This window comes from Somniosus microcephalus, unplaced genomic scaffold (assembly GCF_052327205.1).
Source record: "Somniosus microcephalus isolate GS21.2 unplaced genomic scaffold, FLI_Smic_1.0 scaffold144, whole genome shotgun sequence".
Classification (NCBI taxonomy): domain Eukaryota; kingdom Metazoa; phylum Chordata; class Chondrichthyes; order Squaliformes; family Somniosidae; genus Somniosus; species Somniosus microcephalus.
This window is the reverse complement of record NW_028225331.1, coordinates 363393-390975: the sequence shown is the minus strand read 5'-3', so window position 1 is coordinate 390975 and position 27583 is coordinate 363393. Positions and strand designations below refer to the sequence as shown.

General features: G+C 48.9%; 6 non-coding genes across 6 annotated transcripts; all 6 read right to left on the bottom strand.

Annotated features, from left to right (window-relative positions):
* Positions 1 to 5472: 5472 nt before the first annotated feature.
* On the bottom strand, positions 5473 to 5555 carry trnai-uau (transfer RNA isoleucine (anticodon UAU)). Its single transcript has one exon. It is a non-coding gene; the product is annotated as a tRNA-Ile (tRNA).
* Positions 5556 to 7033: 1478 nt separating this feature from the next.
* Positions 7034 to 7116, bottom strand: trnal-uaa (transfer RNA leucine (anticodon UAA)). Its single transcript has one exon. It is a non-coding gene; the product is annotated as a tRNA-Leu (tRNA).
* Positions 7117 to 14496: 7380 nt separating this feature from the next.
* On the bottom strand, positions 14497 to 14581 carry trnal-uaa (transfer RNA leucine (anticodon UAA)). The gene has a single exon. It is a non-coding gene; the product is annotated as a tRNA-Leu (tRNA).
* A 603-nt stretch (positions 14582 to 15184) lies between these two features.
* Positions 15185 to 15266, bottom strand: trnas-aga (transfer RNA serine (anticodon AGA)). Its single transcript has one exon. It is a non-coding gene; the product is annotated as a tRNA-Ser (tRNA).
* A 7494-nt stretch (positions 15267 to 22760) lies between these two features.
* On the bottom strand, positions 22761 to 22842 carry trnas-aga (transfer RNA serine (anticodon AGA)). The gene has a single exon. It is a non-coding gene; the product is annotated as a tRNA-Ser (tRNA).
* Positions 22843 to 24390: 1548 nt separating this feature from the next.
* Positions 24391 to 24473, bottom strand: trnal-uaa (transfer RNA leucine (anticodon UAA)). Its single transcript has one exon. It is a non-coding gene; the product is annotated as a tRNA-Leu (tRNA).
* Positions 24474 to 27583: the final 3110 nt, after the last annotated feature.

The following is a 27583-nucleotide window of genomic DNA, read 5'->3' as shown; positions in this document are numbered from 1 at the left end:
GGAATTCCAGAGCTTAGGGCCCAGGCAGCTGAAGGCACGGCCGCCAATGGTGAAGCGATGGATATCAGGGATGTGTAAGAGGCCAGAATTGGAGGAGCGCAGAGATCTCGGGTTTGTAGGGGCTGGAGGAGGTTACAGAGATAGGGAGGGGCCCGAGGGATTTCAACGCGAGGATGAGAATTTAAAAATCGAGGTGTTGCTGGGGCGGGAGCCAATGTAGGTCAGCGAGCACAGGGGGCGATGGGTGAACGGGACTTGGTATGAGTTCGGACACGGGTAGCAGAGTTTCGGATGACCTCAAGTTTATGGCCAACATTCAGGACAAGATCCTTGGATAAGAAGAGCCTCTGCTTTCCTGTTGGCGGTGTCGCTGGTTATGCTGGTTGCCCTCCTAATGATGAGGCGTTTAGTCGAGAGAACCCTTGAGATAAGTTCAGAAAAGATAAAAGATGATGGGAATGTTGGCTCTGGCCAGAAAATAGGCTCCGAGGCCCCAAAAAGAAGGTTGTTGATGAGCCGCGAAGGTGCAGAATTGTTAGAACATAAACATTAAGAGCAGGAGTAGGCCATTTGGCCCCTCGAGCCTGCGCCGCCATTCAATAAGACCATGGCTGATCATCGACCTCAACTCCACTTTCCCGCCCGATCTCCATATCACTTGATTCCCCTAGAGTCCAACAATCTATCGATCTCAGCCTTGAATATACTCAAAGACTCAGCATTCACAGCCCTGTGGGGCAGAGAATGAAAACTGGAAAAATCTCGAGGTGTTGAAAGTGGTGGGATTTAATTCTGCCGAACTCAGGATTTGTTCTCCAGGGATTGGTTACATTTTGAAATGAAATGGGATGAAAAATGCTGGTAACAGTAGTCTGCAGGAATTGAACTTGCACGGATGGATTTCTGCTCCATCGCCTTAACCAGTCGGCCACGACTACTGGCTCTGCGAAGATTTCAATGTTACTCAGAATAAAATAGCAATCATCCATCGCTCTGCAGCAAAAGAGCACTCAGTCCCGAAACAGTCTCCACTCAAGAAATTTCTCAAAGAGACAATCTCCTCTCGCATTTTTTACTCTTCTATTTTTCTCTCTTGCTTTTTAACACGAAGCAATTTAATAACTATTTCACATCTTAAAGACGCATTTTGTCCCATCGCAGAATTGAACCCCGTTCAACTGGCGACAATACTTCACTAAACTGATGAAAGTCACTGCTGTGCGTTCTCTGCAGAAGCTCAGAGCAAGAATGGCGCTGTGGACAGACCTGGGCTCATTCACCAGCCCCAGAGGGGGGAGTGAGCAGGGAGAGGGAAACAAAGAGCGAGAGAGACACTGAGAGAGAGACACTGAGAGAGAGAAAGGGAGACACAAAGAGAGAGACTGAGAGAGAGAAAGGGAGACACAGAGAGAGAGACACTGAGAGAGAGACACTGAGAGAGAGACACTGAGAGAGAGACACTGAGAGAGAGAAAGGGAGACACACAGAGAGAGACACTGAGAGAGAGACACTGAGAGAGAGACACAGAGAGAGAGAAAGGGAGACACAGAGAGAGAGACACTGAGAGAGAGACACTGAGAGAGACACACAGAGAGAGAGAAAGGGAGACACAAAGAGAGAGACTGAGAGAGGGACACTGAGAGAGAGACACTGAGAGAGAGAGACACTGAGAGAGAGACTGAGAGAGAGACTGAGAGAGAGACACAGAGAGAGACACTGAGAGAGAGACTGAGAGAGACACTGAGAGAGGGACTGAGAGAGAGACACTGAGAGAGAGACACTGAGAGAGAGACTGAGAGAGACACTGAGAGAGAGACACTGAGAGAGAGACACTGAGAGAGAGACTGAGAGAGAGACACTGAGAGAGAGACACTGAGAGAGAGACTGAGAGAGAGACACTGAGAGAGAGACACTGAGAGAGAGACTGAGAGAGAGACCATATCTATACCCTTCACACCCTCATTGAAAAACATATACACCAAACAAAAAATGGGAAAATATTCGCCTGTTTCATCGACTTCAAGGAAGCCTTTGACTCTATATGGCACGAAGGGCTCTATTATAAACTTCTTCAGTGTGGAATAGGGGGCAAAGTCGATGACCTTATTAAATCAATGTATCTGAAAAACAAATGCGGGGTCAAAATTGGAGAAAAACGCACCGATTTCTTCACCCAGAGAAGAGGCGTCCGGCAGGGCTGCAATTTGAGCCCGACCCTGTTCAACATATACATAAATGAATTAGCAGACATGCTGGAGCAAAGCGAGTCACCAGGTCTCCGTCTCCTGGATGGAGAAGTGAAATCCCTGTTCTATGCGGACGACCTGGTTCTGCTGTCTCCCACAGAACAGGGATTACAGCAACAACTAGACCTACTCGACAAATACTGCCAAAATTGGGCTCTAACAGTAAATTTAAAGAAAACCAACATCATGATTTTTCAAAAAAGGCCCAGATGTCAGGAAAACAAATACCAGTTTACCCTCAGTGATACCACTATAGGACACACTATGAGCTACACCTACCTTGGTCTAACTATTACAGCATCAGGGAGCTTCAGCATAGCAGTGAATGCACTAAAAGAAAAAGCCCGAAGAGCCCTATATGCAATAAAAAGAAAATTCTACAACATCCAAATCCCAATCAAAATCTGGCTAAAATATTTGACAGCATAATCCTGCCCATTGCACTGTACGGTAGTGAAGTATGGGGCCCGCTAAATCACCAAAGCTACACTAAATGGGAAAAACACACAATAGAAGCCCTACATGCAGAATTCTGCCGAAGCATCCTTCACACCCAAAGAAAAACGCCAACAAATGCATGCAGAGCCGAACTAGGCAGATACCCACTGATAATAAACATCCAAAAACGAGCACTAAACTTCCTAAATCACCTCAAATCTAGCTCCCCAGACACCCTTCATTTCAAAGCCTTTCAGACCCAAGAGCTAAACCCAGAAAAGAGCCCCCTGAGTCAGCTGCTACTGAAAATAAGTACTCAGCCGGACCCTGACCAGCCCCAGACCAACACAGCCGTCCAAACACCAATCCGAGTGAACCAAATCATTAAACAATGCAAAGAAACCTACCTGGAACATTGGAACAAAATAACCGAAAGCCAAAGCAGATTAGAATGTTACCGGGCCCTAAAAAGAGAATATAAACTGGCAGACTACCTCACGACCATCAGAGACACAAAACAGAGACAGACCCTCACCAGGTACAGACTAAGCGACCACCAACTGGAAATTGAAAAAGGCAGATACAAGAAATCCTGGCAGCCTAGAGAGAATAGAATATGCGATCAATGTCTGGCCGGCGAGGTTGAAACAGAAATGCATTTCCTCCTAAAATGCGAAAAATTCAACACATTAAGAAACATATTATTCAACAAGCTAAGCCAAACAACCCCAGATTTCAAGGAATTGGATGACCTGTCAAAATTGAGATTAGTCCTGGGAGAAGGAGACAGACCATACCTTGGGGCCAAATATGTAACAACATGTCACAACCTGAGGACTGTTTAAAATTAAGACTGTTTAAAATTAATATTGAACGTACCAAATGAAGTACAAAGACTGTTTAAAATTAATATTGTTTAAAAGTAATATTGTATGTACCCAACAAATGTCAAATCGATTGACACCTACAGAATGTTGGAAAACTGTACCTTTTTGCTATGTAAGCTTTGGCAATATGGTTCTCTGTAAACTTTCATGCCAATAAAGCATTTGAATTGGAATTGGACTGAGAGAGAGACTGAGAGAGAGACACTGAGAGAGAGACACTGAGAGAGAGAGACTGAGAGAGAGAAAGGGAGACACAAAGAGAGAGACTGAGAGAGGGACAAAAGAGAGAGACAGAGCGAACATGTCGGGGAATTGAATCCTCACCACGATACTATCAGGGACCTGGTAGAGGAAGTAGTTATACAGTGCTTGAGACAGAGACTCGAACACACACACACACACAGACATGTGTGTCTGCTCTCTCTATATGTGTCGTTATGTCTCATAAGCTTTTCTGAGTTTCATGGATTCATAGAAACTTACAGCCCAGAAGGAGGCCATTCGGCCCGTCATGCCTGTGCTGTCCTATTGAAAGAGCAGTCGTGCTCAGTCCCACCCCCCGCTTTTTGTCCGTAACCCTGTTAATCTCTTTCTCTCTGTCACTCTCTCCCTCCTCCGTGCCCCACACAAAAGGGAGAGGGAAACAGAGAGAGAGAGAGAGCTCTATACTAATGAGGAACTGGTGCAGGAGTTGTTACACAGTTCTTCGTATGACAGTAAATCTTTTAAAATTACTTTAGTTGATTTTTTTTCTGTTCTACTTTTCCAAGGAGGTTTTTAAGGGGTTGCCCAAAGGTTTAAAATTTGGAATGTTAAAATCATCCTCCCTGTCAGGGAATTGAACCCCGGTCTCCCACGTGACAGGCGGGGATACTCACCACAATACTAATGATGAAGTGATACATACAGTTTGCCAGAGCAAGAATCGAGCTGTGCACAGAACTTGACAAATGAGAAAGGCAGAGAGAGAGACAAGGACAAAGACAGTGACAGCGACAAAGAGAGAGGCAGTCAGAGAGAGAAAGACACAGACATACTGAGAGAAACAAACAGAGACAGACAGAGAGAAACAGACAGAGAGAAACAGACAGAGACAGACAGAGAGAAACAGACAGAGACAGACAGAGAGAAACAAACAGAGACAGACAGAGAGAAACAGACAGAGACAGACAGGGAGAAAGAGACAGACATAGAGAAACAGACAGAGACAGACATAGAGAAACAGACAGAGACAGACATAGAGAAACAGACAGAGACAGACAGAGAAACAGACAGAGACAGACAGAGAGAAACAGACAGAGACAGACAGAGAGAAACAGACAGAGACAGACAGAGAGAAACAGACAGAGACAGAGAGAAACAGACAGAGACAGACAGAGAGAAACAGACAGAGACAGACAGAGAGAAACAGACAGAGACAGACAGAGAGAAACAAACAGAGACAGACAGAAAGAAACAGACAGAGAGAAACAGACAGAGAGCCATACAGAGAGAGATAAAGAGAGAGACAGACACAGAGACATTCAGAGAGAGAGAGACAGACAGAGAGACAGACAGAGTGAGAGACAAAAAAGGAGGCGCATGACAAATGTGCAACAGAGACAGAAAGAGAGAGAAAAAGAGAGTGAGAGAATGAGATGGAAACCACTAGTCAGACAGAGAGAGGTGGAGACTGAAAGATGTAAAAACATTTCACGATCCCTTTGCTTCATTAGTTGAGAGTGACAGAGAGAGTGAGAGAATAATGCAGATTCAGCAGATGCCAAAATAGCACTTTAAGAATTACCTGCGAGCTATTTCTTTCCATATCAAAAACATCTCATTGTTTGTTGGAGAATCAGCAGATGACAAATGAGTGTCGTTGAGCAGGATGAAAGGAAATGGATCTTAAATTAAAGAGTTACCAGGAGTGGGGTTCAAACCCGCGAGGGCATAAACCCACTGGATCATAAGTCCAACGCCTTAACCACTCGGCCATCCTGGTGCTGTTAACATTTGTAGGCTGTCTCTGTGAGAATCGGGGCTTCAAGCCCCACCCTGCCACAGAGTTGAGCAGAGCAGAGATTTCCTCGGTGACAGGACAGGTTAACAAAGCAGTTAATAAAGCAGATGGGATCCTGGGCTTTATAAATGGAGGCACAGAGTACACAAGCCAGGAAGTTATGCTAAACCTAAATAAAACACTAGTTCGGTCCCAGCTGGAGTATTGTGTCCAATTCTGGGGAAGCACACTTTAGGAAGGAGGTGAAGGCTGAGGAAAGTATCCCCGCTTGTTACCCGAGTGACCGGCAGACACACAGACAGAAACAGAAAGTCCCACATGTACACAGACAGACATACACATCAACACAGACACACACATAGAGTGACTTAGATATTGAGAGAGAGAGAGACAGACAGGTAGAGAGAAACACTGTCAGTAATTTGCCTGAATTCTGTTCTGTTTCCGACCGTATATTTGCTGAATACTTGCAGATCAATGAAAACGAGAAAAATCACGAGGTGTTGAAAGTTGTGGGATTTAATTCCGCCTAACTCAGGATTAGTTCTCCAGGGACTTTGTTGCATTTTGAAATGAAATGAAAAATGTTGGAATCGTCGTCGGCAGCATTCAAACTTGCGTGGGGAGACCCCAATGAATTTCTAGTCCATCGCTTTAACCACTTGGCCACGACTACTGGGTTTGTGTGACTTTTAGGACAGAGATGAGGAGGAATTTCTTCACCCAGAGAGTGGTGAACTTGTGGAACTCTCTACCACAGAAGGCAGTGGAGGCCAATTCATTAAATATATTCAAGACGGAGTTGGATATATTTCTTAAGGCTAAAGGGATCAAGGGGTATGGGGAGAAGGCAGGGGCAGGGTACTGAGTTTGGACGATCAACCATGATCTCATTAAATGGCGGAGCAGGCTAACGAGGAAATGACATGTGCAGAGCTTGCCAGAGCAAGAATCGAGCTGTGAACACAACTGGACAAATGAGAAAGACAGAGAGAGACAGAGAGAGAGACAGGGACAAAGAGAGAAAGGGAGAGACAATCAGAGAGAGAGACAGACAGAGAGAGAAAGACAGAGAAAGAGACAGAGAGAGAAAGACAGAGAGAGACAGACAGAGAGGGCCAGAGACAGGCAAAGAAAGACAGAGGACCATACAGAGAGAGATAGACAGAGAGACACAGACAGTGAGAGACAGAAAGAGAGAGAAAAAGAGAGTGAGAGAATGAGATGGAAACAGATAGTGAGACAGAGAGAGGTGGAGACTGAAAGACGTAAAAACATTTCACGATCCCTTCTCTTTGTTAGTTGAGAGTTACAGAGAGAGAGAGAAAAATGCAGATTCAGCAGATGACAAAATATCACTAAGAATTACATATGGGATCTTTCTTTCCATATCTATAAACATCTCATTGTTTGTTGGAGAATCAGCAGAATGAAAGGAAATGGATCTTAAATTAAAGAGTTACGAGGAGTGGGGTTTGAACGCACGTGGTTATAAACCCATTGGATTTTAAGTCCAACACTTTAACCACTCGGCCATCCTGGTGTTGGGATTGCTTGTGGACTGTGTCTGAGAGAATCGGGCCTTCAAGCTTCACCTTGCCACAGAGTTGAGCAGAGCAGAGCGAGACACACAGACCGACACAGAGAGAGACACACACATAGTCACACAGACACAGACAGACACACAGACATAGCGAGACACACACATAAACACACAGACACAGACAGACACACAGACACAGAGAGAGACACACAGACCGACACAGAGAGACACACAGACACAGAGAGGGTACAGAGAAGATTTACAAGGATGATACCAGAAATGCGAGGAAAGGATGGACCACTGCCAAATTAGTTTAAACCCTGATTTGCCTGATTGTGGTTCTATTTCCGACCATATATTTCGTGCATACTTGCACAATGAAAAAGTGAAAAACTTTGAGGTGTTGAAAAGTGTGGGATTTAATTCCGCCCAACTCAGGATTAGTTCTCCAGGGATTTGGTTACATTTTGAAATGAAATGGGATGAAAAATGCTGGAACTGTAGTCGGCAGGATTCAAAACTGCACAGAGAGACCCCAATGGATTTCTAGTCCAACGCCTCAACCACTCAGCCATGACTACTAGGTCTGTGAGACGTTAAATGTTGCCCAGATAAAATCGCAATCATCCATCACTCTATACCATAAGAGCACTTCGCCCCGAAACAGTCTATATTGAAGAAACTTTTAAAGAGACAATCCTCTCTCGCAATTTTCACTCTTCTGTTTTTCACTGTAGCTTTTTAACTTGAATTTACACTGGGATACATCATTACAGACTGATATCTTAGAAATGCTCACATCCCGTTTGAGGAATTAGAGCCCCGGTCTCCCACGTAACAAGTGGGGATACTTCACTATATTTTACAAGGAACTGACGGAAGACACTGCTGTGCAGTCTCTGCTAAGCACAGAGCAAGAATCGCGCAGTGAACAGACCTGGGCTCATTCACCAGACCCAGAGGGAGGAGTGAGCAAGGAGAGGGATGTGATGAAATATTCCATTCATCACTGCCTGTGACTGTGGTCGGTTTCAGTGTCATTTCCCTTCCCCCAGTCCTCATTGTATTGTTTATTGGAATGTGCTGGAATGTGCTGTGTGTGTAGGGCTCCGCCCATACCTGGCCCCTTTTGTAAGCTAGCTCAGTCTGGCCTCAGTCTCCAGAAGGAAGATACCTCTCTCTCTTACGTGTTACTTTCTAAGTTAATAAAAGCCTTGTTTTGTTTCGCTAACATCGAGTCTCGGAATTATTGAGGCACATCAATTTTATTAACTTATTTTTCAACACTATGGATCAACTCCTGAAACCCGAACGTTTGGATTTGGATCAACATGCTCCGGACGCATCAGCACGCTTCGGACACTGGTTTGAGTGTATGGAATTCTTCCTGGACAATTCCGCAGCCGTCAAAGACGCTACGGACGCTGCGAGGATGAGACTCGGAATTCTGTGGAATTGGGTAAGCCACCGGGTTTACCCCCTCATCCAAGACGCCGATACGTACCTGGCCGCCTGCGACATCTTAAAGGCGCATTACCAGCAGCCTACGAATGAGGTGTATGCTAGGCATCTGCTCGCTACTCGCGCACAGCGACCTGGGGAATCGGTGGAGGAGTTCCTAAGCACCCTGAAAATGCTTGGCAAAGACTGCAAGTGCCGAGATGTAAAAGCCGCAGTGTACACTGACGAGCTTGTTCGCGATGCCTTTATCACAGGCCTCAGCTCCACTTACATCCGGCAAAGACTGCTGGAAAAAACGGGGTTGGACCTGAAACAGGCTGCGGACACCGCGCGATCCCTGGATGTGGCCCAGAGAAACTCGGACGCCTACTCTTCAGCCCGCGCCGTCCACGCCGCCACGTGTGCACCGAGGGCGCCGCCATCTTGGAAGGCATCTTCCCCGCCCGGCAGCCCGACACCGGCGGGGCCCCGCTCTCCCCCCAGAAGCCCTACGACAGCCGCGACGCGTCAGGGACCCAACTGCTACTTCTGCGGGCAGCCAAAACACACCAGAAACCTGTGCCCGGCGAAAGGCACCACCTGCTTTAAGTGCGGTAAGAAGGGGCACTTTGGGAAGGTGTGCAGAGGGAACCCCGCCGGAAAACCAACCGCCGGAAAACCCGCCACCGCCGCGTGTGCGCCGTGGGAGCGGCCATCTTGGACGCCATCTTGCCCGACCTCGTGGGGTCCGCCATCTTATGAGCAGACAGCGTGGATGCCATCTTGTATCGATCAGGGCCCTACAGTGGCATTGGTCACAGTGGACCAGACCAGGCCGCACCCGCTATCCAAATCAATGGTGGACATCGAGGTAAACGGGTGCCGGGTTAAATGTTTAATTGACAGTGGAAGCACGGAGAGTTTTATCCACCCTGAACTGGCACAGCAACTCTCCCTAAAGGTGGTCCCTGCTCAGGGTACCATCTCTATGGCTGATAAAACCCAGACATCGACCATTCTGGGTTACTGCACGGTACAATTGGGCATTAACGGAACTGTATACGATAATTTTAAAGTATTAATCATGAAGAACCTATGTGCGAGCGTGATCTTGGGCCTGGATTTCCAGTGCAACCACCAAAGCATCACGCTCAAGTACGGTGGGTCCCAGCCGCCCCTCACAGTGTGCGGTCTGGCTACCCTGAAGGTAAAGCCGCCTTCGCTATTCGCGAACCTTACCCCTAACTGCCGGCCAATAGTGACCAAAAGCAGGAGGTACAGCTGGGAGGACAGGCGGTTTATCGCGACCGAGGTAGACAGGCTCCTGAAAGAGCGCATTATTGAACGCAGCAACAGCCCGTGGCACGCCCAAGTGGTAGTGGTAAGGGGTAGCGAGAAGAAATGGATGGTGATCGACTATAGTCAAACAATCAACAGGTACACCCAACTAGACGCCTACCCGCTACCCCGCATATCAGAAATGGTGAACCAAATCGCCCAATACCGGGTGTTCTCCACCATCGACCTCAAGTCAGCGTACCACCAGCTCCCTATCAGACCAGAGGACCGCCCGTACACTGCCTTCGAGGCAAACGGACGCCTCTACCAATTCCTCAGAGTCCCCTTTGGGGTGACGAATGGGGTCTCGGTTTTTCAGAGGGAGATGGACTGCATGGTCAATGACCACCACTTGCAGGCAACCTTCCCCTACCTCGACAACGTCACCATCTGCGGCCACAATCAGCAGGATCACAACTCGAACCTCGAGAGGTTCCTGGAAACTGCACAAAAACTCAACCTCACCTACAACGAGGACAAGTGCGTTTTCAACACCACGCGCCTCTGCATACTAGGCAGCGTGGTGGAGAATGGGGAAATCGGACCAGACCCCGACCGATTGCGCCCCCTACGGGAGCTGCCCCTGCCCAACACTCCCAAAGCCCTGAAAAGGTGCCTGGGGTTATTTTCTTATTATTCCCAATGGGTCCCCAACTACTCCGACAAAGCCCGCCCCCTCTTGAAAGCATCCTCTTTTCCGCTCTCTGCTGAGGCCCACGCCGCCTTCAAAAGCATTAAGCAGGATATTGAGCAGGCCACGCTACAGGCAGTGGACGAGAACACTCCATTTCAAGTGGAAAGTGATGCGTCTGACTTCGCCTTGGTGGCCACCCTCAACCAGGCGGGGCGGCCCGTAGCTTTCTTCTCAAGGACCCTCCAAGGGCCTGAGATCAGACACTCCTCCGTGGAAAAGGAGGCCCAAGCCATCGTGGAGGCAGTGCGCCACTGGCGCCACTACCTAGCCGGCAAACGCTTCACCCTACTTACCGACCAGCGGTCGGTAGCGTTTATGTTCAATAATAAACAGAGGGGGAAGATTAAAAATGATAAGATTCTTAGGTGGCGGATCGAGCTCTCCACCTTCGAGTACGACATCATTTACCGGCCAGGGGCCCTTAACGAATCCCCTGACGCCCTCTCACGAGGGATGTGTGCCAGCGCCACCGGGGATCGGCTACAGACCCTCCACAACGACCTCTGCCACCCAGGGGTCACGCGGCTGTTCCACTTCATAAAGTCCTGTAACTTACCCTACTCAATTGAGGAAGTTCGGTCTCTGACCAGGAACTGCCGCACTTGCGCTGAGTGCAAGCCTCGGTTCTACCGCCCAGATAGAGCCCACTTAATCAAAGCTACACGGCCCTTTGAGCGGCTCAGCTTAGATTTCAAGGGCCCCCTCCCGTCCGTCGACCGCAATGTTTACTTCCTGAACATTGTGGACGAATACTCCCGGTTCCCATTCGCCTTCCCCTGCCCAGACATGACCAGCGCCACGGTCATTAAATGCCTCAACAGCCTGTTCTGCCTGTTCGGTATGCCGAGCTACATCCATACGGATAGGGGGGTGTCCTTCATGAGTGAAGAGCTACGCCAGTACATGCTGTCCAAGGGGATCGCCACGAGCCGTACCACCAGCTACAACCCCCGGGGTAACGGCCAAGTGGAGCGAGAGAACGGGACAGTATGGAAAGCAGTCACTCTAGCTCTAAGGACCAAGGGCCTCCCTATCTCCCGCTGGCAGGAAGTCCTCTTGGATGTGCTCCATTCGATACGGTCGCTATTGTGTACGGCCACTAATGCCACGCCTCATGAACGAATGTTTGTCTTTCCCCGGAAATCCACCTCAGGCGTATCCATGCCGTCATGGCTCTCCACCCCAGGTCCGGTACTCGTGCGAAGGCATGTGAGGGGCCACAAGACGGACCCTCTCGTGGAGCCAGTACACCTACTCCACGCCAACCCCCAATACGCATATGTCTGGCACGCCGACGGAAGGGAGGACACCGTGTCCATAAAAGACGTCGCCCCAGCCGGCATCGACAACAACCACGGCAATAGCAGCAACAACGATCACAGCAACTCTTACCCACCCACTACTCTTTCATCACCCCCGGAAGAACATCGACCAATGGCACCCCCACCAACTACCCCTTCAACAACCCTGGCGGCACCCCCGGCAGAGACCCAGGAGACTACCGGGGACACCCAGCCGACACCCGCGGCACCACAACAGCCACGTCGGTCGCAGAGGACTATCAAACCCCCGAACAGACTAAATCCATAGAAGTGGTGAATGTGATGAAATATTCCATTCATCACTGCCTGTGACTGTGGTCGGTTTCAGTGTCATTTCCCTTCCCCCAGTCCTCATTGTACTGTTTATTGGAATGTGCTGGAATGTGCTGTGTGTGTAGGGCTCCGCCCATACCTGGCCCCTTTTGTAAGCTAGCTCAGTCTGGCCTCAGTCTCCAGAAGGAAGATACCTCTCTCTCTTACGTGTTACTTTCTAAGTTAATAAAAGCCTTGTTTTGTTTCGCTAACATCAAGTCTCGGAATTATTGAGGCACATCAAGGGAAACAAAGAGTGAGAGAGAAACAGAGAGAGGCAGAGAGAGAGACACAGACAGAAAGACGGAGACAGACAAAGAAAGAGAGACACAAAGATAGAGAGGACAAAGAGAGAGACACAAAGATAGAGAGGACAAAGAAAGAGAGACACAAAGATAGAGAGGACAAAGAGAGAGACAGACAGACAGTCCGTAACCCTGTTGATCTCTTTTTCTCTGTCACTCTCTCCCTCCTCCGCGCCCCACACAAAAGGGAGAGGGAAACAGAGAGAGAGAGAGGGAAACAGAGAGAGAGAGAGAGCTCTATACTAACGAGGAACTGGTGCAGGAAGTAGTTATACAGTTCTTCGTATGCCAGTAAATCTTTCAAAATTATTTTAGTTGATTTCTTTCAGTTCTACTTTTCCAAGGTGGTTTTTAAGGAGTTGGCCAAAGGTTTAAAATTTGGAATGATAAACTCGTCCTCCCCATTGGGGAATTGAAACCCGGTCTTCTGCGTGACAGGCAAAGATACTCACCACCATACTAACTAGGAACTGACACATGCAGTTTGCCAAAGTAAGAATCGAGCTGTGAACAGAACTTGACAAATGAGAAAGACAGAGAGAGGCAGAGAGACAGGGACAAAGACAGAGACAGAGAGAAAGAGACAGACACAGAGAGAGAAAGACAGAGAAACAGACAGAGAGAAAGACAGAGAGAGACAGACAGAGAGAAACAGTCAGAGAGCCATACACAGAGAGAGAGATAGACAGAGAGAGACAGACAAAGAGAGAGACACTCACAGAGAGAGAGACAGAGGGTGAGAGACAGAGACAGACAGAGACAGACGGAGAGAAACAGACAGAGACAGACAGAAAGAGAGAAAAAGACAGAGACAGAAAGAGAGAAACAGACAGAGACAGACAAAGAGCCATACAGAGAGAGACACAGAGAGAGAAACAGACAGAGACACCTACAGACAGAGATGTTAAAAATGCTTCCTCCCCGTCGGGAAATTGAACCCCAGTCTCCCGCGTAACAGACGGAGATACTCACAACTATACTAACGAGGAATTGATGAACGCGAAAGCTGTCAGAGCAAGAATCGACCTGTGAACAGACCTGGGCAGAGTGAGACAGAGAGAGAGACAGACAGCGACAGAGTGACAGACGGAGAAAGGCAGAGAGAGAGAGAGAGACTGACAGAGAGACATACAGAGAGAGAGAGAGAGCCAGACAGAGAAAGACAGAGAGACATACAGAGACAGAAAGACAGAGAGAAAGACAGAGAGAGACAGAAAGAGAGACAGACAGACAGAGAGACATACAGAGACAGAGACAGACAGAGCAAGACAGAGAGATGGACAGAGAAAGACAGAGAGACATACAGAGACAGAGTGACAGACAGAGAAAGACAGTCAGACAGACAGACAAAGACAGAGACAGACAGAGCAAGACAGAGAGCCAGACAGAGAAAGACAGAGAGACATAGAGACAGAAAGACAGAGAGAAAGACACAGAGAGACAGAAAGAGAGACAGACAGACAGAGAGACATACAGAGACAGAGACAGACAGAGAGAAAGACAGAGAGAGACAGACAGACAAAGACAGAGAGACATACAGAGACAGAGTGACAGACAGAGAAAGACAGTCAGACAGACAGACAAAGACAGAGAGACATACAGAGACAGAGAGACAGGCAGAGAGACAGACAGAGTGAGAGACAAAAAAGGAGGCGTATGACAAATGTGTAACAGAGAGACAGAAAGAGAGTGACAGAATGAGAGGGAGACAGAGAGACAGATAGTGAGACAGAGGTGGAGACTGAAAGATATAAAAACATTTTACGATTACTTCTCTTTGTTAGTTGAAAGTGAGCAAAAATACAGATTCAGCAGATTCCAAAATAGCACTTTAAGAATTACATGTAAATATGAAATCTTTCTTTCCGTATCTATAAACATCTCATTGTTTGTTTGCATGGAGATTCAGCTGATGACAAATGAGTGTCATTGAGCAGGATGAAAGGAAATAGGTCTTAAATTAAAGAGTTACACAGGAGTGGGGCTCGAACCCACACAGGTATAAACCCAGTGGATTTTAAGTCCAACCGCCTTAACCACTCGGCCATCCTGGTGCTAGTCACCTGTAGGGACTGTCTCTGTGAGAACCGGGGCTTCAAGCCCCACCCTGCCACAGAGTTGAGCAGAGCAGAGATTTCCTCGGTGACAGGACAGGTTAACAAAGCAGTTAATGAAGCAGATGGGATCCTGGGCTTTGTAAATGGAGGCACAGAGTACACAAGCCAGGAAGTTATGCTAAACCTAAATAAAACACTAGTTCGGCCCCAGCTGGAGTATTGTGTCCAATTCTGGGGAACCACACTTTAGGAAGGAGGTGAAGGCTGAGGAAATTATCCCCGCTTGTTACCCGAGTGACCGGCAGACACACACAGACAGAAACAGAAAGTCCCACATGTACACAGACAGACATACACATCAACACAGACACACACATAGAGTGACTTAGACATCGAGAGAGACAGGCAGGTAGAGAGAAACACTGTCGGTAATTTGCCTGATTGTTGTTCCATTTCTGACCATAAATTTTGTGAATACTTGCAGACCAATGAAAACGAGAAAAATCTCGAGTTGTTGAAAGTTGTGGGATTTAATTCAAGATTAGTTCTCCAGGGATTTGGTTACATTTTGAAATGAAATGGAATGAAAAATGCAGGAACCGTAGTCGGCAGGATTCGAACCTGCGCGGGGAGACCCCAATGGATTTCTAGTCCATCGCCTTAACCACTCGGCCACGACTACTGGGTCTGTCAGACTTTAAATGTTGCTCAGATAAAATCGCAATCATCCATCGCTCTGGAGCAAAACAGCACTCAGTCCCTGAACAGTCTCCGCTCAAGAACATTCTCAAAGAGACAATCTCCTCTCACAATTTTTTACTCTTCCATGTTCCTCCCTCGCCTTTTAACACAAACCAATTTAAATACTATTTCACATCTTAAAGATGCATTTTGCCCCATCGCAGAGCCCCACTCAACCGTGCAACAGGTGGGGATACTCCACTAAACTGACCAAAGTCACTGCTGGGCGTTCTCTGTGTGATGAAATATGTCATTCATCAGACTCTGTATTTAACTACATATATTGTATTGCCTGCTCCTGTGTTTTTACCTTGTATTGTATATAGTGCACCGCCCCCTTTCTCCCCATTGGGAGTGTCGGCTCCGCCCATACCTGGCCCTACTTAAGACAAGCCCAGGCTTGTCTTGCAGCAGAACAGCAGAATGCTAGGTGAAGACACAGGCATCTTTCTTTGCTAATAAAAGCCTAGTTTTATCCAGTTAACTTTGAGCCTTGAAGTTATTGAGGCGCATCAATTTTATTAGCAAACTTTCAACGATGGATCAACTTTTGAAACCGGAACGCTTGGATTTGGACCCGCATGCTTCGGATGCATCGGCACGGTTTGGACACTGGTTCCAGTGCTTGGAATTTTTTATGGCCAACTCTGAAGCCGTCACAGCCTCTAGAGCCACCGGAGATGTGAAACTCGGGATCCTGCAGAATCGGGTAAGCCACCGGGTTTTTCCACTCATCCAAGACGCCGCCACCTCCCTGGATGCCTGCAACATTCTAAAGGCCCACTATCAGCAGCCTACCAACGAGGTGTACGCCAGGCATCTGCTTGCTACCTGCACACAGCGACCCGGAGAGTCGCGAGAGGACTTTCTAGTCACCCTAAAAGTGCTATGGCAAAGACTGCAAATGCAAAGACATGAAAGCCACGGTATACACAGACGAGCTTATTCGGGATGCCTTTATCGCAGGCCTTAGCTCTAATTACATCCGGCAGAGACTGCTAGAGAAAACGGGCCTAGATCTGACACAGGCTGTGGACACAGCGCGATCGCTGGATGTGGCTCAGAAGAACTCTGACTCCTACTCTTCAGGCCGCGCAGCCCACGCCGCCTCGTACACACCAAGTGTGCCGCCATGTTGGAAGACATCTTCTCCGCCCGGTAGCCCAACACCGTCGGGGCCCTGCTCTCCCCCCAGAAGCCCTACGACCGCCGCGACGCATCGGGGCCCCAAATGCTACTTCTGCGGGCAGCCGAAGCACACCAGGAACCTGTGCCCGGCGAAAGGCACCACCTGCTGTAAGTGCGGTAAGAAGGGGCACTTTGGGAAGGTGTGCAGAGGGAACCCCACAGGCAAACCCGCCACCGCCGCGTGCGCGCCGTGGGAGTGGCCATCTTGGACGCCATCTTGTCCGACCTTGTGGGGTCCGCCATCTCGCGAGCAGACATCGTGGACGCCATCTTACCCGGCCTCGTGTGGCCCACCATCTTGTCCCGATCAGGGCCCTACAATGGCGTCGATCACAGTGGGCCAGTCCAGACCGCACCCACTATCCAAATCGATGGTGGACATCGAGGTAAACGGGTGCAAGGTTAAATGTTTAATTGACAGCGGGAGCACGGAGAGCTTCATTCACCCTGGTCTGGTACAACGACTCTCTCTAACTATAGTCCCTACTCAGGGCACGATCTCTATGGCCGACAAAACCCAGATATCAACTATTGCGGGTTACTGCGCGGTACGATTGTCCGTTAAAGGCACTGTATATAATAATTTTAAACTGTTAATTATGAAGGATTTATGTGTGAGCGTGATCTTGGGCCTGGATTTTCAGTGCCACCACCAAAGCATCACATTCAATTTCGGTGGGACCCAGCCGCCCCTCACAGTGTGCGGTCTGGCTACCCTGAAGGTAAAGCCGTCTTCGCTATTCGCGAACCTTACCCCTAACTGCCGGCCAATAGCGACCAAAAGCAGGAGGTACAGCTGGGAGGACAGGCGGTTTATCGCGACCGAGGTAGACAGGCTCCTGAGGGAGCGCATTATTGAACGCAGCAACAGCCCGTGGCACGCCTAAGTGGTGGTGGTGAGGGGTAGCGAGAAGAAGCGGATGGTGATTGACTATAGTCAATCAGTCAACATCTATACCCAACTAGACGCCTACCCGCTACCCCGCATATCCGAGATGGTGAACCAAATTGCCCAATACCGGGTGTTCTCCACTATCGACCTCAAGTCTGCGTACCACCAGCTCCCTATCAGACCAGAGGACCGTTCGTACACCGCCTTCGAGGCAAACGGACGCCTCTACCAGTTCCTCAGAGTCCCCTTTGGGGTGACGAATGGGGTCTCGGTCTTTCAGAGGGAGATGGACCGCATGGTACCACTTGCAGGCAACCTTCCTCTATCTCGACAACGTCACCATCTGCGGCCACAACCAACAGGACCACGACTCAAACCTCGCGAGGTTTCTGAAAACCGCACAAAAACTCAACCTCACCTACAACGAGGACAAGTGCATTTTCAACACCACGCGCCTCTGCATACTAGGCAGTGTGGTGGAGAATGGGGAAATCGGACCAGACCCCGACCAATTGCGCCCCCTACGGGAGCTGCCCCTGCCCAACACTCCCAAAGCCCTGAAAAGGTGCCTGGGGTTATTCTCGTATTATGCCCAATGGGTCCCTAACTACTCCGATAAAGCCCACCCCCTCTTGAAAGCATCCTCTTTCCCGCTCTCTGCTGAGGCCCATGCTGCCTTCAAAAGCATTAAGAAGGATATTGAGCGGGCCACGCTACAGGCAGTGGACGAGAACACTCCCTTTCAAGTGGAAAGTGATGCGTCTGACTTTGCCTTGGCGGCCACCCTCAACCAGGCGGGGCGGCCCGTAGCTTTCTTCTCGAGGACCCTCCAGGGGCCCAAGATCAGACACTCCTCCGTGGAAAAGGAGGCCCAAGCCATCGTGGAGGCAGTGCGCCACTGGCGGCACTACCTAGCCGGCAAACGCTTCACCCTACTTACCGACCAGCGGTCGGTAGCGTTTATGTTCAATAATAAACAGAGGGGGAAGATTTAAAATGATAAGATTCTTAGGTGGCGGATCGAGCTCTCCACCTTCGAGTATGACATCATATACCGGCTGGGGGCCCTTAACGAATCCCCCGACGCCCTCTCACGAGGGATGTGTGCCAACGCCACCGGGGATCGGCTACAGACCCTCCACAACGACCTCTGCCACCCAGGGGTCACACGGCTGTTCCACTTCATAAAGTCCCGCAACTTACCCTACTCGATTGAGGAAGTTCGGTCTCTGACCAGGAACTGCCGCACTTGCGCTGATTGCAAGCCTCGGTTCTACCACCCTGATAGAGCCCACCTAATCAAAGCTACACGGCCCTTTGAGCGGCTTAGCTTAGATTTCAAGGGCCCCCTCCCGTCTGTCGACCGCAATGTTTACTTCCTGAACATTGTGGACGAATACTCCCGTTTCCCATTCGCCTTCCCCTGCCCAGACATGACCAGCGCCACAGTCATTAAATGCCTCAACAGCCTGTTCTGCCTGTTTGGTATGCCAAGCTATATCCACACGGATAGGGGGGCGTCCTTCATGAGTGAAGAGCTACGCCAGTACATGCTGTCCAAGGGGATTGCCACGAGCCGTACCACCAGCTACAACCCCCGGGGTAACGGTCAGGTGGAGCGAGAGAACGGGACAGTATGGAGGGCAGTCACTCTAACTCTAAGGACCAAGGGCCTCCCTATCTCCCGCTGGCAGGAAGTCCTCCCAGATGTGCTCCACTCAATACGGTCACTATTGTGTACCGCCACTAATGCCACGCCTCATGAGCTAATGTTTGTGTTTCCCCGGAAATCCACCTCAGGCGTATCCATACCGTCATGGCTCTCCACCCCAGGTCCGGTACTTTTGCAGAAGCATGTGAGGGGCCACAAGACAGACCCTCTCACGGAGCCAGTGCACCTGCTCCACGCCAACCCACAATATGCGTATGTCCGGCACGCCGACGGACGGGAGGACACTGTGTCCATAAAAGACCTCGCCCCAGCCGGTAACAACAGCAACAACGACAATGACTACAACAACAACAGCAACAACGACAACAACCACAACAACTATTACCCACCCACTCCACCCACTATTCTTTCATCACCCCCGGAAGAACACCAGCCAACGGTACCCCCACCACCTACTCCTTCAACAACCCCGGTGGCGCCCCCGGCAGAGACCCAGGAGGTCACCCGGGACACCCAGCCGGCACCCACGGCACCGCAACCGTTACGTCGGTCACAGAGGACTATCACACCCCCGGACAGACTAAATCTGTAGAAGGGGTGAATGTGATGAAATATGTCATTCATCAGACTCTGTATTTAACTACATATATTGTATTGCCTGCTCCTGTGTTTTTACCTTGTATTGTATATAGTGCACCGCCCCCTTTCTCCCCATTGGGTGTGTCAGCTCCGCCCATACCTGGCCCTACTTAAGACAAGCCCAGGCTTGTCTTGCAGCAGAACAGCAGAATGCTAGGTGAAGACACAGGCATCTTTCTTTGCTAATAAAAGCCTAGTGTTATCCAGTTAACTTTGAGCCTTGAAGTTATTGAGGCGCATCACTCTGCAGAAGAGCAGAGCAAGAATGGCGCTGTGGACAGACCTGGGCTCATTCACCAGCCCCAGAGGGAGGAGTGATCAAGGAGAAGGAAACAAAGAGCGAGAGAGAGAGGCTGAGAGAGAGAAAGGGAGACACAAAGAGAGAGACTGAGAGAGAGACAAAAGAGAGACAGAGAGAACCAGTCAGGGAATTGAATCGTGAAACACTTATACGATAACAAAATACTGCGGTTGCTGAAAATTCGATATAACAACAGAAAACGCTGGATAAAACTCAGCAGGCCAGGGTAGCATCCATGGAGAGAGAGACAGAGTTAACGTTTCAGGTCGATGACCTTTCGTCAGAACTGGAAAAAAGCAGGAAATGGGACAGATTGTGAAGCAAGTTAGGGGCTGGGAAAAGGGGGCGGGGCTGAAAGAACAAAAGGGAAGGTCAGTGACAGGATAGAAAGCAGGAGAGATTAAGAGACATTGAGAGACTGTAAGAGATATTCAAGGCGAGCGGAGGTGGTAATGGGACAGGTTACGGAACAAAGGATGGCTCCAGATGGGGTGTGAATTGTGCTGGCAGAATGAAGGACAGCTGCCATGTGGGAGCGAAGAAAAAAAAGGGCCAAACAAACATATATATATGTGTGTGATAGGGGCCGAGGTTATGATCTGAAATTGTGGAACTCTATGTTGAGTCTATGTTGAAGGATGTTCTTGCCATAGAAGGAGTGCAGCGAAGATTCACCAGGCTGATACCTGGGATGGCAGGAATGACGTATGAGGAGAGATTGTGTCGATTGGACTTGTACTCACTGGAGTTTACAAGAATGAGAGGTGATCTCATTGAAACTTATAAAATTCTGGCAGGATGGACAGACTAGATGCAGGAAGGATGTTCCCGATTATCGGGGAGTCCAGAACCAGGGGTCACAGTCTAAGGATAATGGGTAAGCCATTTAGGACAGAAATGAGGAGGAATTACTTCACCCAGAGAGTGGTGAACCTGTGGAATTCTCTGCCACAGAAGGCAGTTGAGGCCAATTCATTAAATATATTCAAGAAGGAGTTGGATATATTTCTTAAGGCTAAAGTGATCAAGGGGTATGGGGAGAAAGCAGGGACAGGGTACTGAATTTGGATGATCAGCCATGACCTCATTGAATGGCGGAGCAGGCTCGAGAGGCCAAATTCCCTACTCCTGCTCCTATCTTCTATGTTTCTATGTTTCCAGAGGGCTGCAAAGTGCCTAATCGGAAGATGAGGTGCTGTTCCTCGAGTTTACGTTGAGCTTCCGTGGAACAATACAAAAGGCCAAGGATGGCGAGGACCGAGTGGGAATGGAGCAGTGAATTGAAATGACAGGTGACCGGAAGCTCGGGGTCAGCCTTACGGACTGAACGGAGGTGTTCCACAAAGCGGTCACCCAATCTGCGTTTGGTCTCCCCAATTTAGAGGAGACCACATCGTGAGCAGCGAATACAGTATACTAAATTGCAAGAAGCACAAGTAAATCGCTGTTTCACCTGGAAGGGATGTTTGGGGCCCTGGACAGTGGGAAGGGCAGAGGTATAGGGGCAGGTGTTGCATCTCCTGTGCATGTACAGAAAGGTGCCGGGCAAAGGGGAAGGGGTGCTGGGGGTGGTAGAGGAGTGGACTAGGATGTCGCGGAGGGAGTAGACCCTACAGAATGCTGAAAGGGGAGGGGAGGGGAAGATGCGTTTGGTGGTGGGATCACGCTGGAGGTGGCGGAAATGGCAGAGGATGATCCGTTGAATGTGGAGGCTGATGGGGTGAAAGGTGAGGACAAGGGGAACCCTATCGTGGTTCCAGGAGGGAGGGGCAGGGGTGAAGGCAGAAGTGCGAAAGATAATAAAACACTAGTTCGGCCCCAGCGGGAGTATTGTGTCCAATTCTGGGGAACCGCACTTTAGGACGGACATAGAAACATAGAAGATAGGAGCAGGATTAGGCCATTCGGCCCCTCGAGTCTGCTCCGCCATTCAATGAGATCATGGCTGATCATCCAAATTCAGTACCCTGTCCCTGCTTTCTCCCCATACCCCTTGATCCCTTTAGCCTTAAGAAATATATCCAACTCCTTCTTGAATATATTTAATGAATTGGCCTCTACTGCCTTCTGTGGTAGAGAATTCCACAGGTTCACCGCTCTCTGGGTGAAGAAATTCCTCCTCATTTCTGTCCTAAATGGCTTACCCCTTATCCTTAGACTGTGACCCCTGGTTCTGGACTCCCCTATCATCGGGAACATCCTTCCAGCATCTAGTCTGTCCAGTCATGTCAGAATTTTATAAGTTTCAATGAGGTCCCCTCTCATTCTTCTAAACTCCAGCGAGTACAAGCCCAATCGACCCAATCTCTCCTCATACGTCATTCCTGCCATCCCAGGTATCAGCCTGGTGAATCTTCGCTGAACTCCTTCCATGGCAAGAACATCCTTCCTCAGATAAGGACGTGAAGGCTGAGGAAAGTATCCCCGCTTGTTACTTGAGTGACAGGCAGACACACACAGACAGGAACAGAAAGCCACACATGTACACAGACAGGCATACACATAAACACAGAGTGACTTAGACATCGACAGAGACAGACAGGTAGAGAGAAATACTGTCGATAAATTGCTTGATTTTTGTTCCATTTCTGACAGTAAATTTGGTGAATACTTGCAGATCAATGAAAATGAGAAAAATCTCGAGGTGTTGAAAGTTGTGGGATTGAATTCCGCTGAACTCAGGATTAGTTCTCCAGGGATTTGCTTACATTTTGAAAAGAAGTGGGATGAAAACGCTGGGAACCGTAGTCGGCAGGGTTGGAACCTGCGCGGGGAGACCCCAATGGATTTCTAGTCCATCGCCTTAACCACTCGGCCACGACTACTGGGTCTGTGAGATTTGAAATGTTGCTCCGATAAAATCGCAATCATCCATCGCTCTGGAGCAAAACAGCACTCAGTCCCTGAACAGTCTCCGCTCAAGAAAATTCCCAAAGAGACAATCTCCTCTCGCATTTTTTCACTCTTCCATGTTCCTCCCTCGCTTTTTAACATGAACCAATTTAATTACTATTTCACATCTTAAAGATGCATTTCACCCCATCGCAGAACCCTGCTCACCTGTGCAACAGGCGAGGATACTCCACTAAACTGACCAAAGTCACTGCTGGGCGTTCACTGCAGAAGCGCAGAGCAAGAATGGCGCTGTGGACAGACCTGGGCTCATTCACCAGACCCAGAGGGAGGAGTGAGCAAGGAGAGGGAAACAAAGAGTGAGAGAGAGACAGAGAGAGAGAGAGAAAGGGAGACACAATGAGAGAGACTGAGAGAGAGAAAGGGAGACACAAAGAGGGAGACTGAGAGAGGGACACAAGAGAGAACCTGTCGGGGAATTGAATCCTCACCACTATACTATCAAGGACCTGGTAGAGGAAGTAGTTATACAGTGCTTGAGACAAAGACTCAAACACACACTCACACACTGACATGTGTGTCTGCTCTCTATATGTGTCGGTATGTCCCATATTTAATAAGCTTTTCTGAGTTTCATGGATTCATAAAAAACTTACAGCACAGAAGGAGGCCATTTGGCCCGTCGTGCCTGTGATGTCTCTGTGAAAGGGCAGTCGTGCTCAGTCCCACCCCCCGCTTTTTGTCCGTAACCCTGTTAATCTCTTTCTCTCTGTCACTCTCTCCCTCCTCCGCGCCCCACACAAAAGGGAGAGGGAAACAGAGAGAGAGAGAGCTCTATACTAACCAGGAACTGGTGCAGGAAGTTGTTATACAGTTCTTCATATGTCAGTAAATCTTTTAAATTATTTTAGTTGGGTTTTTTTCTGTTCTACTTTTCCAAGGAGGTTTCTAAGGAGTTGCCCAAAGGTTTAAAATTTGGAATGTTACAATCAGCCTGCCCATCGAGGAATTGAACCCCAATCTCCCACATAACAGGCAGGAATACTCATCGCTACACTAACAAGGAATTGACACATTCGTCACTGCAAGAATCGAGCTGTGAACAGAACTTGACAAATGAGAAAGACAGCAAGAGACAGAGAGAGAGACAGGGACAAAAACAGAGACAGACAAAGAGCAAGATAGACAGAGAGAAACAGACAGAGAAACAGACAGAGAGAGACAGAGAGGGAGAAAAAGAGAGAGTGAGAGAATAAGAGGGACACAGCTAGTGAGACAGAGAGTGGTGGAGACTGAAAGATGTAAAAACATTTCACGATCCCTTCTCTTTGTTAGTTGAGAGTGACAGAGAGTGAGAGAAAAATGCAGATTCAGCAGATGCCAAAATAGGACTTTAAGAATTAGATATGAGATCTTTCTTTCCATATCTATAAACATCTCATTGTTTGTTGGAGAATCAGATGATGAGAAACGGGTGTCATTGAGCAGGATGAAAGGAAATGGATCTTAAATTTAAAAATTACCAGGAGTGGGGTTCGAACCCACGTGGGTATAAACCCATTGGATCTTAAGTCCAACGCCTTAACCACTCGGCCATCCTGGTGCTGGGATTGTTTGTGGACTGTCTCTGAGAGAATCGGGCCTTCAAGCTCCACCTTGCCACAGAGTTGAGCAGAGCAGAGCAGAGAGAGACACACAGACCGACACACACATAGACACACAGAGAGACACACAGACCGACACACACATAGACACACAGAGAGACACACAGACCGACACAGAGAGACACACGCATAAACACACAGACACAGAGAGGGTACAGGGAAGATTTACAAGGATGATACCAGAAATGCAAGGGTATACATATCAGGAAAGGATGGACCCCTGCCAAATTAGTTTATACCCTGATTTGCCTGATTATTGTTCTATTTCCGACCGTATATTTCGTGCATACTTGCAGATCAATGAAAAAGTGAAAAACTTCTAGGTGTTGAAAAGTGGGGATTTAATTCCACCCAACTGCAGGCTATTTTTTTTTTTTTTCATGGATGTATGCCTGGCCTGCTGAGCTTTTCCAGCATTTTCTGCTGTTATTTCAGACTTCCAGCATCTTGCTATTGTACTAGTGTTTAATTCCATTTTGAAATGAAATGGGATGAACAATGCTAGAACTGCAATCGGCAGGATTCAAACCTGCGTGGGGAGACCCACAATGGATTATCTAGTCCATCGCCTTAACCATTCAGCCACGACTACTGGGCTTTCAAGATTTTAAATGTTGCTCAGATAAAATCACAATCCCATCGATCTGGAGCAAAACAGCAATCAGTCCCGAAACAGTCTCCGCTCAAGAAAATTCATCCATCGTTCTGTAGCATAAGAGCACTTACTCCCGAAATAGTCCAGATTGAAGAAACATCTCAAAGAGACAATTAGATGGGAAATTAGAGATGCATGCAATAAGGGCACAGCAGTTATCATGGGTGACTTTAATCTACATATAGATTGGGCTAACCAAATTAGTAACAATACCGTGGAGGAGGAATTCCTGGAGTGTTTACGGGATGGTTTCCTGGACCAATATGTCAAGGAACCAACTAGAGATCAGGCCATCTTAGACTGGGTATTATGTAACTGATGCGCTATCAATTACTCATAAAAGACTGAGAGTTAAGAGAGTAACTAAAGGCTTTTATTAGCAAAGAACAGAGCATGCCTCTCGTGGTTGACTGGGTTCCAAGAAGGCAGGGGGCTGCAGGTCAATCACCTTTATACCTGGGCCTGTGTGGGTGGAGCCAGCCGAGACATGTTGAAGCATGCATAGGTACAACAGTGTGTAACAACAACAACAACAACAACAGTGGTTTACCACATTCACCCCTTGTTTAAAATTGAGTCCGGCGGGGTGAAGTGTACTAAAGGTTCGTGTAAGTAAGTCTATCAGGTGGCCTTGTATGCCGTCCTGATCGTCGTGGTGGCGGCGGTGATGGTGCAGCATCCAACGTTGAGTCTGGCGTCTCATTGAGTGGTTGGGTGGTCAATGACGGGTCCTGGGGCTGCGGCATGCCATCTAGCGGGGTTGGGTTGTGGGTAGTGGTGGATGGCAATGGTAGTGTTTCAGGGGCACCCAAAGGTGCGAGATCTCGTGTGGGGGCTGTGTCCTCCCGCCCGTCCGGGTACGCTACGTAAGCGTACTGGGGGTAGGCGTGGGTAGTGGTGGATGACGAGGGGGGTGTTTCGGGAGCACCCGAAGGTGCGAGGTCTCGTATGGAGACTGTGTCCTCCCGCCCGTCCGGGTACACCACGTAAGCATACTGAGGGTTGGCATGGAGGAGGCTCACCCTCTCGACCAGGGGCTCCGTCTTATGGAACCTCACGTGCTTCCGCAGTAGGACGGGTCCTGGAGAAGTCAGCTATGTCGGTAACGAGGTCCCTGATGTGGACTTCCTGGGGAAGGAGAACATTCTCTCGTGAGGGGTAGCATTGGTGGCTGTACAGAGCAGTGACCGAATGGAATGGAGCGCCGCAGGGAGGACTTCCTGCCAGCGAGAGGTCGGGAGGCCCTTAGATTTCAAGTTTAAAAGGACTGCCTTCCAGACCGTCGCATTCTCCCTTTCCACCTGGCCATTCCCCCGGGGGTTGTAGCTGGTGGTCCTGCTTGTAGCGATACCTCTCGAGAGCAGGTACTGCCGGAGTTCGTCGCTCATAAAGGATGAGCCCCTGTCGCTATGAATATAGTTAGGGAAACCGAACAAGGCGAAGAGGTCATTCAGACATTTAATGACCGTGGTACTGGTCATGTCTGAGCAAGGGATGGCAAACGGAAAACGGGAGTACTCATCAATTATGTTGAGGAAGTACACATTGCGGTTGGAGGAGGGGAGGGGCCCTTTAAAATCGATGCTCAGCCGTTCAAAGGGGCGCGTGGCTTTGATCAGGCTTGCTCTGTCTGGCCTATAAAAATGCGGTTTGCACTCGGCACAGATTTGGCAGTTCCTTGTCATGGTCCTGACCTCCTCGATGGAGTAGGGCAGGTTACGGGATTTGATGAAGTGAAAAAACCTGGTGACCCCCGGGTGGCAGAGGTCATTGTGGAGGGTCTTCAGTCTATCGACCTGCGCGTTGGCGCACGTACCATGTGATAGGGCATCTGGGGGCTCATTGAGTTTCCCGGGCCGGTACAAGATATCGTAATTGTAGGTGGAGAGTTCGATTCTCCACCTCAAGATCTTGTTGTTCTTGATTTTGCCCCTCTGCTTATTATTAAACATAAAAGCTACTGAACGCTGGTCAGTGAGCAGGGTAAATCATTTTCCGGCCAGGTAATGCCTCCAGTGATGCACCGCTTCCACAATAGCCTGGGCCTCCTTTTCGACAGAGGAGTGTCGTATCTCGGGGCCCTGGAGGGTCCTTGAGAAAAAGGCCACGGGTCTCCCCGCCTGGTTAAGGGTTGCAGCTAGGGCAAAGTCGGATGCATCGCTCTCCACTTGGAAAGGGATGGACTCATCCACTGCGTGCATTGTGGCCTTCGCAATATCTCCTTTTATGAGAGTGAAGGCTGCACAGGCCTCTGCTGTCAGGGGGAAGGAGGTGGACTTGATGAGGGGTCTGGCTTTGTTCGCATAGTTCGGCACCCACTGAGCATAGTACGAGAAAAACCCTAGGCATCTCTTCAGTGCTTTTTGGCAGTGGGGGAGGGGGAGCTCCATAAGG